Here is a 16,375-nt window from a genome sequence, read left to right as displayed (position 1 = left end):
AATTTTTAAGCTTCCCATATAACAAATAGCAAGGGGCTATCGTAAAAGCACCTAACACTGTCCAAACAAACAGTTTTTGTTCAGACTGCTGAATGATCAAATTCCCAATAAAAACTCAAACACAATGTACAGAAAATCACTCAAATGAATAAAACTTTGGCTGTTCAGCCTATAGCCAATGCAATCAGTAATGCAATCACTGGCCAAACACATTTTTCATCATATTAGATTTCAAACATTTAGACCAGAATATAATAGCAACTCAAAACTGTACAAAACCTTCCTGACATTGTATAGTTATTAATCAACCAGCAAAGGTCCAGTTCCAACAGAGTCTTTAACAGTTATATTAACTTTAAAAAAGTCTTTTGAAGCTTGATGACGATGGTTAGCAGTTGCAATGTTGGAACCCAAGCTAGGTGACTGAGGCAGAATCAAACTTGTGTCTTGTCAAGAAACTATTTTTATGGAGAGAATTTCTTAGCCATTAAGAACTGTAAATTTAGCATAAAAAGTGCAAGTTCATAAAGGCTACTTAAATGATTATAATAATAAATCAGCACCTTATATATGGCTATTTATATTTAGACTTATGCGGTTATTTGGCCAGGTAAAAGTGTATATTACATACTACATTGTTAAACAAACATGCAGATCATTGAAATGATCCCATTCTATTGATACTATACTACAACTTTCTGTGCACCCTATAGACTATATTTATCGACACGTTTTACCTAGTTGCAATTCTTTTGCAATAATTTGATCTTATAGTAAACACATATCCATAAGCAGACATTGACGTTAGTTACCCTGAATAGGCACATTTTGTAATTCAACTGACAAAAACAAAGAACAGAACGTGAACATTACATTCATAAACACATTTTATACACATTTAATAAAAGATAGGGACACGTTCATGCTTGGCAAATCACACTTTGGTAACGGTGCTAATTACATCCCTTAGGAAGTTGCAAGTTTTGATACTGGAGCATAAACTCATAAAGCACGGTTGGTTATGGAGATATATTTATGGCTATTACATACTGCATAGCAGGTTGTGCCTTGCAGACAGGCACCAACAGCAATAAAAAGGCAGGAACGGTTTGAATCATAGCACTTGAATGTTACCACAATACCCGTTTAGCTGTCTTGACAAGCCTATCATTACAGTAAGTATGGGTACCTTTCAAGTTAATGTGACCACTGTGTTCTGCATCCATATAGAAAAGATGTAAAGCCTTTGTATTTATTTATCCCTTTCAGCACTGCTGATTCTGGGTTTAGAGAAAATAGGGCAAATTCTCTAAAGGACGAATTTTCGCCAGCAACTGCTTCGCCACACTCTACACCACTTTGCCAGGTGCAAAATCGTTACCACTATGCTAATTCACTAATATGCGAAGTTGCATCTCAGCAGCCGAACGCTGGCAAACTCTCGCTAGCGCTACTTCGGCAGGGCGAGCATTTCATATCGTTAATTTCTGCCTAGCGAAACTTCGCTAGCACTCTTGCGCTTAGGTTAATTTGAATAGGGCAGGTAAATAAAATGTCGTTAATAGTAATGTTGGTGCAAATGCTTGAAGTGGCCAATTTTTTTATAAAGGTTCAACCTGGAAGTCAAAAGCTGGCATTTGTAATATCGCGGGCCGGGAGAACAGTCAGAAGGGCTCAACCTGCACCTGTCCGCGACCTGGAAGGGGGGGGTGCAAGGTCGGCCCGAACCAACCTGACCCGCAAAAGATATAATGTCACTGACATAAGATCGAGGAAGGTGTAGCTTCGTTTTATCAGTTCGCCTGGTCTGAGGTGGCGAATAAACTCTGGAGAAAGGGGTAACGTTCAGTAAAATTCGCATATTCGTGAATTTGCGGATTAACGACCGTTCGCTAGAGCGAGAAGTTGCCTGCCAATATGGTGAGAACGAACACTAGCGATGGTCTAGTTTGTTAGCAAATTGTCCTCTACGCTTGTAAGTGAATTGTGGATGTCCCTGTGGATGAGATTTCTGGCGAATTTGCACTAGTGTCGGCCACTTTAGTGAATCTGCCCGACCATAGGAAAAGTTCTCAACCAGCTAAAGCTCGGCACGGGCTGAGAAACAGCCCTTCCACTCAAAGCTATTGTCTTCTGTGTCTGCCTATAGAAGAAGGCGATATTTTTAAAATACGTATACAACCTCTATAAGCCAGCAGAAACAAATCTTTTTGTAAAAGACATTCAATAGAATTAAACATAATTATTTATCAGTTTTAAGGCATTTTGTTGTTTTTTTTTTTTTTGGTCTCTTGATAAGCACTAGGAAAACACACCCTACAAAAATGAAAACAAAGTTTGCCCAGATCAGTACTGTTGATTATAAGGGTGATGCTCTTTGGCTAACGTAAATCAGATATTCTCCATAATAAAATAACTCTCCCTTGAATAAATCTCCTTTTTTAAGTCCAAAGTCCACAGCTAAGCAAACTCAACAGGTGCCCATATTTTCCTACAGTGACTCAAAATAGACTCGGACGTTTTCCATTGATAAGATCGGAAAGATTTAATTCAAGGAAACAAAAATCAGCCATGTGGTATTGCTGCTTCACAATTATTACACTGGTTATTACATGTAACAGCCTGACATTGGAACTTATGGCAGTACCCCACAGGTATCGCTCATATCATAAAAATGCTATTAGCATAAATCAATATAACATTAGGATAATCATTCTCTTCAGTGCACGATAATTGCTTCCAGATGTTTATGGGAAAAAATAATTAAATATTGGACAATTTACAGATAATAATTATAAATCAGCACTATGGCATTTGTGTGACTATATGACCAAGTGCCCTGCTCAACTATAAATTTTCACTTTTTTTTTTTATTCAGTACATTTACAGATGTGTGTGATAGTTTGTGAACCCTTTAAAATATTCTACATTTGTATATGAATGTGACCTAAAATATCATCTGATTGGATTTTTTTTTTTTCTTCAATAAATACATGACCAAATATAATAATTTTGTTTTATTTGTTTAAAGGAGAACTAAAGTCTAACTAAAGAAGTAGCTAGAAATGTTATACATTATGTTTTGGGTTTCTGTACCAGCCCAGGGCAACCACAGCCCTTTAGCAGGGAAGATCTGTGTCTCCAAAGATGTCCCAGTAGCTCCCCATCTTCTTTTCTACTGATTCACTGCACATGCTCTGTGCTGCTGTCACTTACTGAGCTTAGGGACCCACTCACAATATACAGTACACATAGAATAGAAGATAATTACTACATGGCAGCATAGAAACCAGTGCAATTATCATCAGAATTTAATAATCAGCCCTGTAGCATCATCTTATATTACAGACAAACCTCATTTTCTGCTTGATAATTTGTGACAACCCCTAATCTTAGCTTCTCCACAGCTGCTCAGAGCCCACTGAGCATGTGAGTGTCACAGGAACTTTCCAAGATGGTGACCGACTGTGACAAGTTTGAAGTCCTGGATTATTGCTGCTATAGACAAGCTGAAACTTTAGGCTGGTGCAATAAGTTCAGTATATAAAATATGGCATTTTTGTATCATATACATTTTTAGGGTTCAGTTCTCCTTTAACTAGGTTTTCCTAGTCTACTTTTAGGACTTGAAAATCAGATGATGTTTCAGGTCACATTCATATAAAAATATAGAAAATTTTAAAGGGTTCGCAAACTATCACACATGACTGTACATACAGTATAAGACAGTTTGGCAGTTTCAGTCTATTTTGTCTATTATTTTCTATGCTGCCACTATCTCATTGGACAGCAGATGCTGTCAGTTATGTGGTGGATTTCACAATCAGGGATAAATAGAAGTTAATAAAGGAACAGTGTTATGATTGCAGTCAGACCCCAATTTGTAGTTTTTACTGTTTTATGCAGTGAAAATATGTTCTGTACCTGTCTAAGTTACTGTGTATCAAAATGAAAGGAAACCATTCATTATGCCTTTGCCAATTTCACAAAACGAATATCAGAGCAACATCAGAGCAACATCCGAGCAACATCTGATATTTTTCCAGTTATTCCAGTTGAATAATCGGATCACAAGTCTGTCTACAGATTCAATCATCAGGTGAGTGCTATTTGCCAGTATGTCCTAGTGAAATTGTCTTGCTTTTGCATGTTGCAGTCAGAAAACTGGCTGGTTTCTTGGCCCTTAGCTATTTGAAAAGCCATCATAAGCTTTAAAAATCAACAAACGCAATTAATAAGCATTAGGTCAAGCATTAGGTCCTGTGACATTATCACAGGAAGCCTAGTAAGCCATAGCAACCAATGTTAGCAAACTAGTAAAAGCTACCGACTGCTTGCCCTGGGTTTACTACACTACAGCAAACTCTGCACCATTTATTATGTTAGTCTACAACTGCAATACTTGTTTCCCAGGTAACTTTGCCAGTTCTGCTAAATAATTTATTGTTACAATAATGATGCTCTGAGCCTGTTACCGTTAATGCAAAGTACTGTAGAACAGTGCAGCCCCTTGTCATAATTGCCACCACAGCAGTTGTACAAGGTCATTTTCATGTAGTGAAATGTCAAAAGCCAACCCAGTAATTCACTAGTAATTCACTAAACCATGAATTTAGCATAGCATTTTTTTTGGATATTTTATTTGAAGCTGTTATTAAATAAGCCCTTGTAAAATATGTGAACTGGAAATCTTTTACTGTCATGGAAACATTGGGAAACTATACAAAAACTATAAGAATGTTACAGGTTGGTGGTAATGACAAAATATGCCCTGCCAAGTATGCTGTAACATGCACAAACGTGTGAAGCTACATACCTTTACAGAACAACACAGGGTTATAGCCCCCTCCTAAAAAAAGCACAGAATCCACACATCAGAAAGTAGCAAAGTTGTTTTATGACTCCAGCTTTACTCTTATGCTTTCCATAATAATACCAATAACAGGAGTTTATATGTACAGGGAGGTACATCAGCATGCGTTACTAAAGAGCAAGCAGACCCTGCGTCTACCAGGGGGTCCGCAGGTATAGGAGCCCCATGAGGTCCTAATTCATATACAATTTAAATAAATATTGGTAAAACTGGTCATCCTGGGTACCTGAAAAATAATCTGCTGTGGGGCCCAGCAACATCTAGTTACGCCACTCAGGGCTGGACTGAGAGTCAAAATAGGCCCTGGCATTTGCCAGAACCCACAGATTACCAGTCCGGGCCTGACGCCACTGGTTATCTGGCTTTTGATGAACTAACCCCTTGCATGGGAATTTGACAGTAAGATCATTGGAGCAAGTGCTGCACAGCATAATAACTCAAAGCTGTATAAATAATGGAGAATAAAATGAAAGATTGGAAATGCCTTAATGATAAGGCTCCTTAATAATAAAAAGAGCCAACGAGTCTGCAGCCTGATAAGTTAACATGATGACACTCAATATCCTGAGAAATTCCTTATACATTTATAAAAGAATGGTAATCTATTTATTAAAGCATTTTATCCGGAAGACAGCACCCTCTTCGTTTGCTAATTAACTTATTATAAGTTCTATATAATTTCCATAAACTGAAAAACTGTGCCTATGCACTCTGTAGACACATAGGTTGCCATGGTCTAACAACTCATAACAACCAACAAATTAGCTGATTAGAGTGGTTGCTATGATGGTTGCATCAGGAAAAAGTATGCTACTATAACCACATAATCCAAGTGGCCAAGATAACAGATACAATTTTGAAAAAGGCCAGAAGGTAACTCCTTCAGATAGGCAATCAATATTGCACTACGGTCATTGTTCTGTTAATTTTATATGCCAAAATTGTTTCCCCAGCCATATCCAATTTCCTGTTAATCATAGTATGTAATGAAATTCCCCTCAGAGTCAGCATGTAAGCGATAGTAGCACACCTATCACCCAAACATCATCGCATGTCTATGTGTTGACTCATATACAGTAACTCTATATGTCATCATGGTTCATTTCCTACATTACTATAAAATTATATTAGATGCAACCTATTGTTTAAAGGACAGAATACACCTAAAAACACCTTTGGAAATAATGAGCACTTATAAATAGGACAGGGTTATGGACGATAATAGTACAAGTTGATCCAGGGACTGGTCCGACAGCCATCTTGGAAGGAAGGATTTTTTCCCCCTCTGAAGCAAATTGGAGTGGCTTCAAACTGAGTTTTTTGCCTTTCACTGGATCAACTAACAGTTAGGCAGGTTAAAGATATACTTTTTTCAACCAAACTTACCATGTTCTGCCTATTCTTTAAATGATAGAAACCCATATTTTCTTATTTTTTGCCACTCTAAAGAACTAATGTAAACTGAACTTCTGCCCCCTCTTTCCTTTATAAACAGGGCAATTTGTTCAGAGCTCCTACATTTAAACAAACAATCCCCTTTCTTCTTCAAACAGCAGTCTTTGAGTAGCTCATTATCATGGGCTTCTCAGTGGACAGGTTTTAACAGCCCACCTGTGTTCTGCAAGACCACGAACTGACAGGAATTGCCAAAGTAAAACTGGTTTAATTTTCTTGTTTAGTGCCAGAAATAACAGAAACCATAGATATTTCTTAATTAAAACAATAGGCAAGGGCCTAAAAGCATCAGCACTGATGCTAGCACTTTCAAAATGTCCAAATCTATCCCATGTACATTACAAGTGAACACAATTCTATAAGTGGTACTGCACTAGTTTTGTCTCATTGCAACACTAGAGCCTGTCCTGGCCGAGGGGGGGGGTCGCCATCATTCTTTAAGCTAAATAAACACAGAATCAATGGGAGTAATTAAAATAAAAGGAACCCATTTAACTAAATGAAGTAATGGTAACTACAAGCTATTCTATTCATGCAATAGGCATGCAGAAATTTCTTGAATAAATGTAGTTTTGGGTGCATGAAAGTCTCATATTTATACCAAACACTAGAGCTAAACAGTTAGAAATCATGGAGAGTATTTGATTAGAAGTACTAGGAGAAATGATGCACATGCGGAAATGTGTGTTTACAAAAGGAGCCAAGAGACTGTACAAAAAAATTTTTGTAGGTTAGTATTCTATAAACAAAGCTAAGAGAATTCACATAACAGTGGCCCCACAAAAAAGGACTCATTGCTAAAATGGAAAGAGATACCATCCCCCAATTGTGTTAAATGCAAAAAAAAAACACACACGCACAATTTTGATCTTTCATGATGGTGTAATCTAATTCAACACACTGCTTTAAGGGCTCTCCCATACAAAAGGACAACAGGGAAGTTTTTTTTGTTTTTTTTAAATTGCGCCTTCCCTCATCATGTCTGTGTATACATATTAGCTAATATCTGTTGATAATATCAGGGACTGGCTACTATAAAACAGATCACACACACCCCCTACCATTTTTCAAGCAGATTTCAACACTTTGTTGTGTTATCCTACATAGGCTGTAATATTGCCATGTTTTATTCAGTAATAGTCAGTGACAAATATCATTATGCATTTACCGTTCCCTGGGGACATCCCTGAATGTCTGCATTTGCAATGTAAAATGCTCAGGGATATACAGCAGAGATAGCATCTAATTCCATAATTATATTTCATAGCCTTGTGGCACAAGCCAGTGGGGTGATGGTAGGGGATGCAGCTGCCAGATACAAGTAATAATTAGGTAGCATCTTACCTCAAGATCTGCACAAAAAGAGCTCTCTATATAGGCAGCCAATAATCGGATTTCAGTCTAGTTAAATTCTATATATATTTTAATATTACTAAATCTTTTTTTTTTTTTTTTTTTTTTTTTTTTAAACACAGGTAAAACTTATATAGTCAGTGTAAACCCCTATTAAAAAAATATAACCCCTATTATAAAATATAATTTATATAGTACTAGAAGCTACTATAGAGTTTCATACCCATATAAAGGAACAACATTGCAGGTCAAGTGCTTTATACAGGTCATGGAAATGCCGTGAAAAATGGGAGTACTTTTTTTTATATACTAACCAAGTCATGAATATACTGTAAATTATCTCCTTATAAATGGTGCTTAGTGATATCATGACTATTTTTGTCAATTGTGTGTGTATATAGTCATGGAACGTCGTGGTGACTGCAGATATGTTTATATTTTACAATAGGGGGTACATTATTCCCTATATAATGAACAAGTATGAATGAGTCAAGTGACATAACGAAGCACTAATGTAAATTGATGCAATTGCGAGGAACCATATATAAGGATCTATATTTCAGATGATTTATGGCTCATGTGATATAATTATATATTCTATGCTGTGGCATTTAATAGGTTATGGTATTTATAATACAGTTATTGGATCCATTATACAAAAATTAGCTATCCAGAAAGCTCCGAATTACATGAAGTCTATCTCCCATAGACTCCAATGTAATCAAAATAATTCTCTTTTTTTATTTACTTAAAGTATTTCCTTTTCCCTATAATAAGATGACAGTACCCCAACTAGGATAGAATTATTCCTTATTGGATGCAAAACAATTCTATTGGGTTTAATTAATCTTTGAATGCTTTTTAATAGACTTAAAGGGTTTTTTCAACTTCTAAAACCTTTTTCGGTTCATTGTTTTCAGATTGTTCACCGGAAATAAAGGTGTTTTGCAATTGCATTCCATGTTTTATTTTCTACCGTTTTTCAAAAATTGAAGTTTGAAGTTAATGTTTCTGTCTCTGGTGTTTCAGTCTGGTAGCTCAGTGATCCAGGTGTAGATTCTGGCCTTATTACAATATGCTACATTAGTAAATATATTTTTTAGCAGTATCTCTGGGCATATTAGCAGCTATTGCATCAATTACAACAGTTGCTTTTAATGCAAGTCGGGTATTCTACTCAGATATGAAATGTATCCACTAATGTATCAATTTAGAACAGTTTACATAGTGGTTAACTTCAAAGAGTTGCCTCAGAAGGACAAAAAGAATTAAAAAAAGAAAATAAACTTTAAACAAATATTATGGAAAAGGTTAGAAATAGAAAATAGAGTAAATAGGTAATTTAAAAAAATACTATTCCTGGTAAACTATCTGAAAACAACTGAACTGGAAAGTGTTGGAAGGTGAACAACCCCTTTAAGGTATGGGTGTGGAGAACCAAATTACATAATAAATCCCTTTATCTAGAAAACCCCAGGTCCTGTACATTCTGGATAGGGGGTCCCATAGCCGTTTAATTTTATTTAGCTTTGCCAGCCTTTTTTATTTGAACAATAATTCAAATCTGATCAGAAATGGTTGCTTTCAGAAAAATTACTTTGGAATCCCTGACTAACCAACGAGAGAAGCCAATGCACGATTGAGAAAACTGCCTTGCTATGCAAGAAAAAGCATGACCAAACAAGCCTGTGAAAGCATATCTCCCTGCTGTCAACTGGTTTCCTCTGAACCCAAATGAATCAACGTGCAAACCTAGTTTGGCAGCACAGCACATTGTGGTGTGTATCCACTTAATGCTTAATGTAACAGAACAAAAATTCAAATTTCCGTATTCAAAATTCTTCCCCGCACTAGTGCCACTATCAGCAATTGAGCAGATCTTTGCCTGATTCGGCCATATACACTCTGGGCGAAATTGAGCTGATCTAATCGCTTGGTCTACATGACAACAATCAGATCATGACAGGGAACAATGCAGGGTCTATTGGGAGAGGATCACATTTATGCTCCAATGAGGTCTATCTGCGTAAATTTCAGGCAAATATTCATCAGGTTAACCACAGGGAAGAGCCAATACACAGGCGAGTAAGCTGCCCACTTGGTATGAAGGGGCTGAATTGGTAGAATAAAGCTGCCTATTTATGACCATCTACTCACATGACACCAAACAGAAAGTAATTCCTTTATAACTGATATAAAGGAGATTTAGGGCCATTGCTACAAAAAAAACAAAAAAACAAAACTCTCCCTTTCATTTGTTTCCCTACTCTGTGATCCCCGAGGGCCCTAACATTGTTTGTAGTCCTGTCATTAAGAGATAAAAGGGTCTAGCCATCAGGTTTTTATTTTAGCCCAACACAATTCAAACTACAGAGAGAACTGGGTACACACATACTAAAACTGTGTAATGAAAGATGCTTTTTAGTTAGCTTTATTAGCTATCTGAGAAAATATAACTAAAGAGTTAAAACAAAAATGTTCTTACAACAAGCTTGGTTTTTGAGGACAGAGAAAATATGAACTTACAAGCGTAAATAATCTTCCCGACAGATGCAATAATAAATGTGACTTCCACTTTAGTTGCAGTCACAGTATGCAAATAATAGACTTCTGAGTACATCATTACCAGTAATTCAATGAATGGCCTGCCACTTCTTATTCTGAAATATGAAAAACTATACCCAGTTGATAGTGTTTTCAAATAAATTCAAAATACATTTGCAATTGCATTTTTTTTGGACAAAATCAGCTCTGTTTGCTTACCTGAAACTGACACACTGTCCCTAACATGTTGTTTCCATCATCACACCATATTGCTAACTAGCCCTGGTCCAGTTGCACCTCCAGCCCCCCATTAATTCACAACTGCCTGGTATAGGAAGAAAGATAGCATCACCCTGAACCCAACAAAATACTCCAGTTTAGTTTGTTCTATTATAGAAGAGGCACATTTTGCTTATATGGGGAGGTACCATCCCCTCCCACCCACTAGTGTCTGTAGTTTTTTCTTGATATACTCGCCAGCAGAAAATTACTCAGAAGTAAACAACATTTTCAATACACAGACAACACGTTTACATAAGTCAATAGGCTCCATAACATAAAAATGCCCATTTGTATAATGCAAGATATTAACTGGCAGTTTAGCAAAGCTTTTAATACTCTTTTCATAATCAACAACCATGGGATATATCCTTGGTCAGAGAAGCTTTAGGACTGTGACTTTATTTTCACTTACATCGCATTTCCTCAAACTAAGAGGGTCACTTCAATTGTGCTATGGTCACACACGTCAGTAGCTGCTGCTCTTTCTTTGTGAAGCCGATCTTAACTGGAAACCTCCAATAGTTTTGAAATGAAATTTGAAATCTAGAAATTCCTTCTGTATTACTAAGAAATAACATTGCAGCATTCCTGCTTTTCTATCTAGAGTCAAAATGAATACATATACAACAGTACTGTTTGCAAATACCTGTACAGTTACAAGGTACTTTCGGTAGTCATGTGTGATGCATGTATGTATTGCCTAAGGCTCAGAAGCACTAACTGAGATTACAACAAGATTCATAAAATATTTCAACTCTGCCTGAAGGCTGTTTGATGTTAGAATCCATTTACTGATTAACCAGAATATATATATATAGATCAGCACAGCTCAATACCAGAATACATAATAGCACTACAGCTCTCCTATGGTGCCTTCCCTCAGGATTCAGGAAACCATTGGCTTCTTTACCCCCAGCTTAATTCTTTTCACCCACTAAGTGACGCCTATCACTTGGAGCACTGGTGGGTTACAACCAGAACTACAGAAATCTTTACTTTAAGCTGCTCTACAAAAAGACTGCTTTCCTAATTAATGTTTAACTTGTGTTGCTAAATCACCCATTTTAGGAATCTGGCCCACTGACTTTTTCTTACTCATGGTGACCCCTTTCCTGCATTAGACTCTTCTGATGACTACCTAGCTAACACTCTAGAGACAAACACACAAGGCCTTTTGCATAAAGAAAAACCAAGAAAGAGCTCTGTACCCAGTGTTAAATACAATTGGAGGGGTGGGGGTTCACACAGCTCTTTCTTTAACCTGGGTTGCCTAGGTTATCTTCTGCCCAAGGGTAGGTTCCACACCTCTTGTACTTACTAAGAGCCATATTGTGGTGGTGGTGGTGATGGTGGTGGACTACACTCAAGCAACAGGTTACTTTCACAGCCCAGTTGTTGCTGTTGCTGAGCTACAGCTGCCTGTATACCCTATCAATTTGGCAGATAAACTAAGCACTGGTTACAGTAATTTGAATAACAGCACTCCAACTCTTATTTATGAGGTGCATGAAAACACTAGAGTACTGGCACCCATGGATGAAGACTGGTGATCAAAATGTGTGCAACTGCATATTGCATGTACTAAGCACTGGTTACACCAATTTGAAGCCAAGGAAAGATGAGCATCATAAACTAGGATAAGAATGTATATGCGGTTTCAGGATAGTTAGGTATTAGCTTTTAAGTGAGACCCCTGAAAAGATTTTAAAAGCTTAGATTAATTCCGAAAGGCATCACAAGGTAAACAATACGGTTAATAATTGAAAGCTTGAAAGATATTGATCATATCCACAACAAAGCTTTGGTGGCATGGTGGTTTCCCCTTTAACTCATAGCACTGCTTTAATCTTACAACAGAACCCCTGTGGTGGAGGTGGTGGGATAACAGTACAAGACAATTCAGTTTACACTGGAACAAGAGCCACTTATATAGACATATATTATTTCACCAAAAATGAATCACCTATTCATGTTTTAGATGCACGATTCTGCCAGAAAAATGTATTTGACAAAGCTGTAGTAGCCCTGAAGAATAGCATTTCTTATGAGCCAGAAAAGAGTAAGTTTTCCATTTTTGTACAATTTATGGATCTGCTGCTTTAGGCTGGATGGGGATCTATTTTTCAAATAAAGCTTAAAAGAAGTTAGATGAACATGCAACACGATTTAAGATTTAATAAACGCGATTTCAAGTTAAGGTGACCATACACGGGCCGATATAAGCTGCCGAAAGATCAAGTTTTCAGCTTATTGGCCCGTGTATGGGGCCCTCCGACGGGCTTCACCGATCGATAGCTTGCCGAAAGTCGGCCAGATGTCGATCGAGCAGGGCTAAAAATCCCATTGGATCGTGGACCTCATCTGTTCGTTGATGTGGTCCCGCGATTGGAACACCTGTGTTGCCTGCATTATAATCCAATCATTGGGCCCTAGGGCCCACGATCAAATGAGTCCGATATTGGCAACCTCAAGGTGGGCATATCGGGGAGAGATCAATTCATTTGGCAAAATCACTAAACGAGCTGATCTCTCTGTGTATGGCCACCTTAAGAATTAAAAGTCAGGCAACCTATTGATCTACAGTCATTATCCTAAATAAAATGATTGTTATAGGATAGCTAGGAAGCACAGTTAATAGGTTTAGTGAGCTTGATGTAACATAAACCTGTTAACATTGTCAGTGGCACAGCCAAATAAATACTGATTATTGAATCTTCTTAATAGCTTCTTAGTAGCTTATATACAATGTTGTAAGATGAGCACTGTCATTCAATCCCCTTATCAGTAATGCCATTTCCCCCAGGCACCAGAAGTGCCCTCTCATCAAAGGCTAGTAGATTATACCACAGGGCTGTCACACTCACTTGTGATAACACCACGGATCAGTGATACTAGCACGTGTCTGCACATCTGCACTAAGGAAACAACTTCTTTTACAAGTAGAATTCTAGATAGTGGGACATAACCCAAGATACTTAGCACAACAGATCTGACAGGTACAGCTGCATTATGTAATCTGTAAAGCAGTGGAGGAAATATAAAAAATCCATCTGTAGATTAAAATGCAGGTTATAGCAAAGGCCAATGCTGCATTATTATGCAGGTTTTCAATAGTAGCCTTTATATATTGGTAACACTGTAATAACTATAAAAACTGCATTAATAAAACAAAAATGTATTCAAACAGGAGTCCCTATTGCTGAAACGTTAACACTTTAGCAATGGAGGCAACCAAATGCAACGGACTGAAGATTTATTGAGAGCTAGCTTTTTTTGACAGGATATTGGCCAATTACACCCACTAGGATTACTTGTATTAATAACTTGCACGTGACTTCTCTGTTCTTTTTCCTATAGAATTTTGGAAAATGTATAAAAGAAAATCATCTAGACAAGATAAAATACAGAAAGAGACGATCCAGGGGCAGGGCAGAAGAGCAGACTGATAAAAGTGAAACAAACCACATTCATCCATAAAAGTTATGAAATCATTCTCTACAAAGGACTGAAATGTAACAGCTCCCAAGTCAGACATGACAGTACTGCAAACATCCTGCCATATGGAAATAAATACTGTACCAATAAAATATTACTACTCCCATTGTCATTATATAAACACAGTCCTGTAACTTCTAGTGGTATTAATAAAAGGCGGCACATATAATTCCCCTAACACTGCATACATTATAAAGCAGAATTTTAGTAGGCATACAGCAGACTATGCAATCCACCCCATAGAAAATAATGCAAAGATGACATGTCCCTGAATACATCTAGAAGTCAGGGCAATGAGTAGGAACACCCCTGCATTATAATCTGGGGCCAACCAGGTATGTCCAAACTGCTTCCCTCCAGCTGTTGGTGGATTGAACCTTTCCTTCTCACTAGTACTAGGATGCTGGGAATTGTAGTTGTACAATGGGTGGGCAACAGCGTTGGTTCATTCAGTTCTCTACCCATTTATTCTGCATTAAAAACCCACATGCCATAGAACTCATAGCTGCAGTCATATTGTGATTTTAAACCTGGGCACCCATAGGCTACACAATGTTTCTTATGTAGATGCCGGCTGCAGACTATATTGGTTTCTATGCAACCATGTGGTATGCAGATGAACAATTACTAACCAGCCCTGCAGAATGTGCAATGTAGAGGTGGTAAGTGCTAGAAGGGCAAAGTGGTAAGTGAACTATGTACTGCTCTGAGACATGGTTTTCTTCTAATCACTGCAGCTACTAGAACACTGTAACACAGCCACAACAATGCTGGTGAGTCGCATACACTGGAATACAGCGCACACAATGCAGGGCTCTAGGACACACTGCAACACAGAGCCACACTAACATGCACTGTCATATTGCCCCACACAATACAGCAGCAGCTGCAGCAGCAGGACACACACACGTAACACGAGCACCCCGCACCCTGTCTCTCAGTCAGCCCCAGTACAGAGCGATCCTCAGTAGCAGCCCAGGCCCCTGTCAGTAGTGCAGATCCCCCACAGGAACAGCAGCAGTAGTATGAGCCTCGGCCCCACATTTACCTTGTGTTTGGTTCGCTCCAAGCTTTTTCCCTCCACCACCTGGGAAATTCGTGTGTGCGGCTTGTGGGCAAGATGAAACCGGCGGCCTCTACCTCCCCGTCAGCTTGAGAGTGACGGCAGCACCGGGGAGGAGGGAGAGAGGGTGGAGGAGGAGGATGGGAGAAGGAGGAGTGACTGGGAAGGCCCTTCCTCTCTCTCACTCCCGGCTCTTTCCACGTTCCTTATCTCTGCTGCTGCTGCGGGATTTTTCCCTCTCACGGACAGTCACGGTGGCTTTTGTATAAGATTCCTCCCGCTGATTCCTTTCTTCACCCGCGGCCTTCCTGCTGTAATCTAGCGCCACAGTTTTCCGTCCCTGCTTTGCTCGTTGTTTGTCCCAGAGGGCCTATCTGTCTTCCACTCCCTTCAGAAGTCAGAGACTATCCCATGCTGGGTGTGTCTACTAGTCATCATCATCATACTGTAACACGCGTGTGTAGATTGGTGCACTCGAGCTGTTGCTGAACTGCTACTCACTGCGCCTCTCTAGTGGCAGCATGAGGCCTCCTGATAGGACGGCTTATCTTTCATCATAATAATAATAAAGGTCTCTTAAATTACAGATCAGCGCCTCTGTTCTTCTCCAGACATGGCCCGACATTGTAGCTCATAAACATGATTTCACCCTCCTATTTTACTTTCCCCTTACCTGATCCCTGTGATGCTTAATTCCTCCAGTGCCATCACACTCCTTCATTACAAAACAGTGTAAATTCCTTCATGATTCCGCTTCCTTATTAATTGACTCACACAGGGCTTATATTTCTGTGAGACATCCATTTCCATCACCATGTAAGGCCAGGATTGCCAATGTCCAGATTTACATAGTGGGCACCCCTAAACCCACTGCCGTTCATCGCCCCTGTCCCATCCCCTTTATTCGTGCAAATGCTTCTATCTCCAGCGCATCCCCAGTGTTTCTGAACCAATGTGTTTGTGGTTGGGCAGCATGCCGCCCCCCCTAAAATCCTGTCGCCCTAGGCCCGGGCCTTGGTGGCCTTTCCACAAATCCGGGCCTGCCAATATCTATTCTAACCTGCTGCATCAGTGGGTGGTCTGTTAAAACTTCTCCTCAGAGGTATTGTACATGGCCAAGCAGTGCACAGTATTATCAGTATAATCAGCAAAACTCTCAAACCAAATCTGGCCATATATAACCATTTTAAGGGGTGTTCGGCAGTGTTTAGGCTCAAAATAATATTTATATTGCTATCCTATACTCGAATTACCTGATAATCTTTCTGCATTCCTTTACCTGCCATACCTTGATTAGTTGGTATTTACAG

The 16,375-nt window shown here is 38.7% G+C and overlaps 1 protein-coding gene across 3 annotated transcripts in view; it reads right to left on the bottom strand.

Moving 5' to 3' along the window:
- The window catches only part of raph1.L (Ras association (RalGDS/AF-6) and pleckstrin homology domains 1 L homeolog), a 96,834-nt gene extending 81,325 nt beyond the window's left edge, over positions 1-15,509 (bottom strand). Inside the window, exon 1 of one of the 3 annotated variants that reach the window (XM_041576815.1) lies at positions 15,051-15,509. The gene's annotated coding sequence lies outside the window, so the exon portion shown is untranslated. The remainder of the gene's footprint in view (positions 1-15,050) is intronic. The other 2 variants (XM_041576813.1, XM_041576814.1) reach the window with 2 other exon arrangements.
- Positions 15,510-16,375: the final 866 nt, after the last annotated feature.

Source organism: Xenopus laevis, chromosome 9_10L (assembly GCF_017654675.1).
Source record: "Xenopus laevis strain J_2021 chromosome 9_10L, Xenopus_laevis_v10.1, whole genome shotgun sequence".
Taxonomy (NCBI): domain Eukaryota; kingdom Metazoa; phylum Chordata; class Amphibia; order Anura; family Pipidae; genus Xenopus; species Xenopus laevis.
Note: the sequence above shows the minus strand (reverse complement) of the source record. Positions and strands in the feature narration are given on the sequence as shown.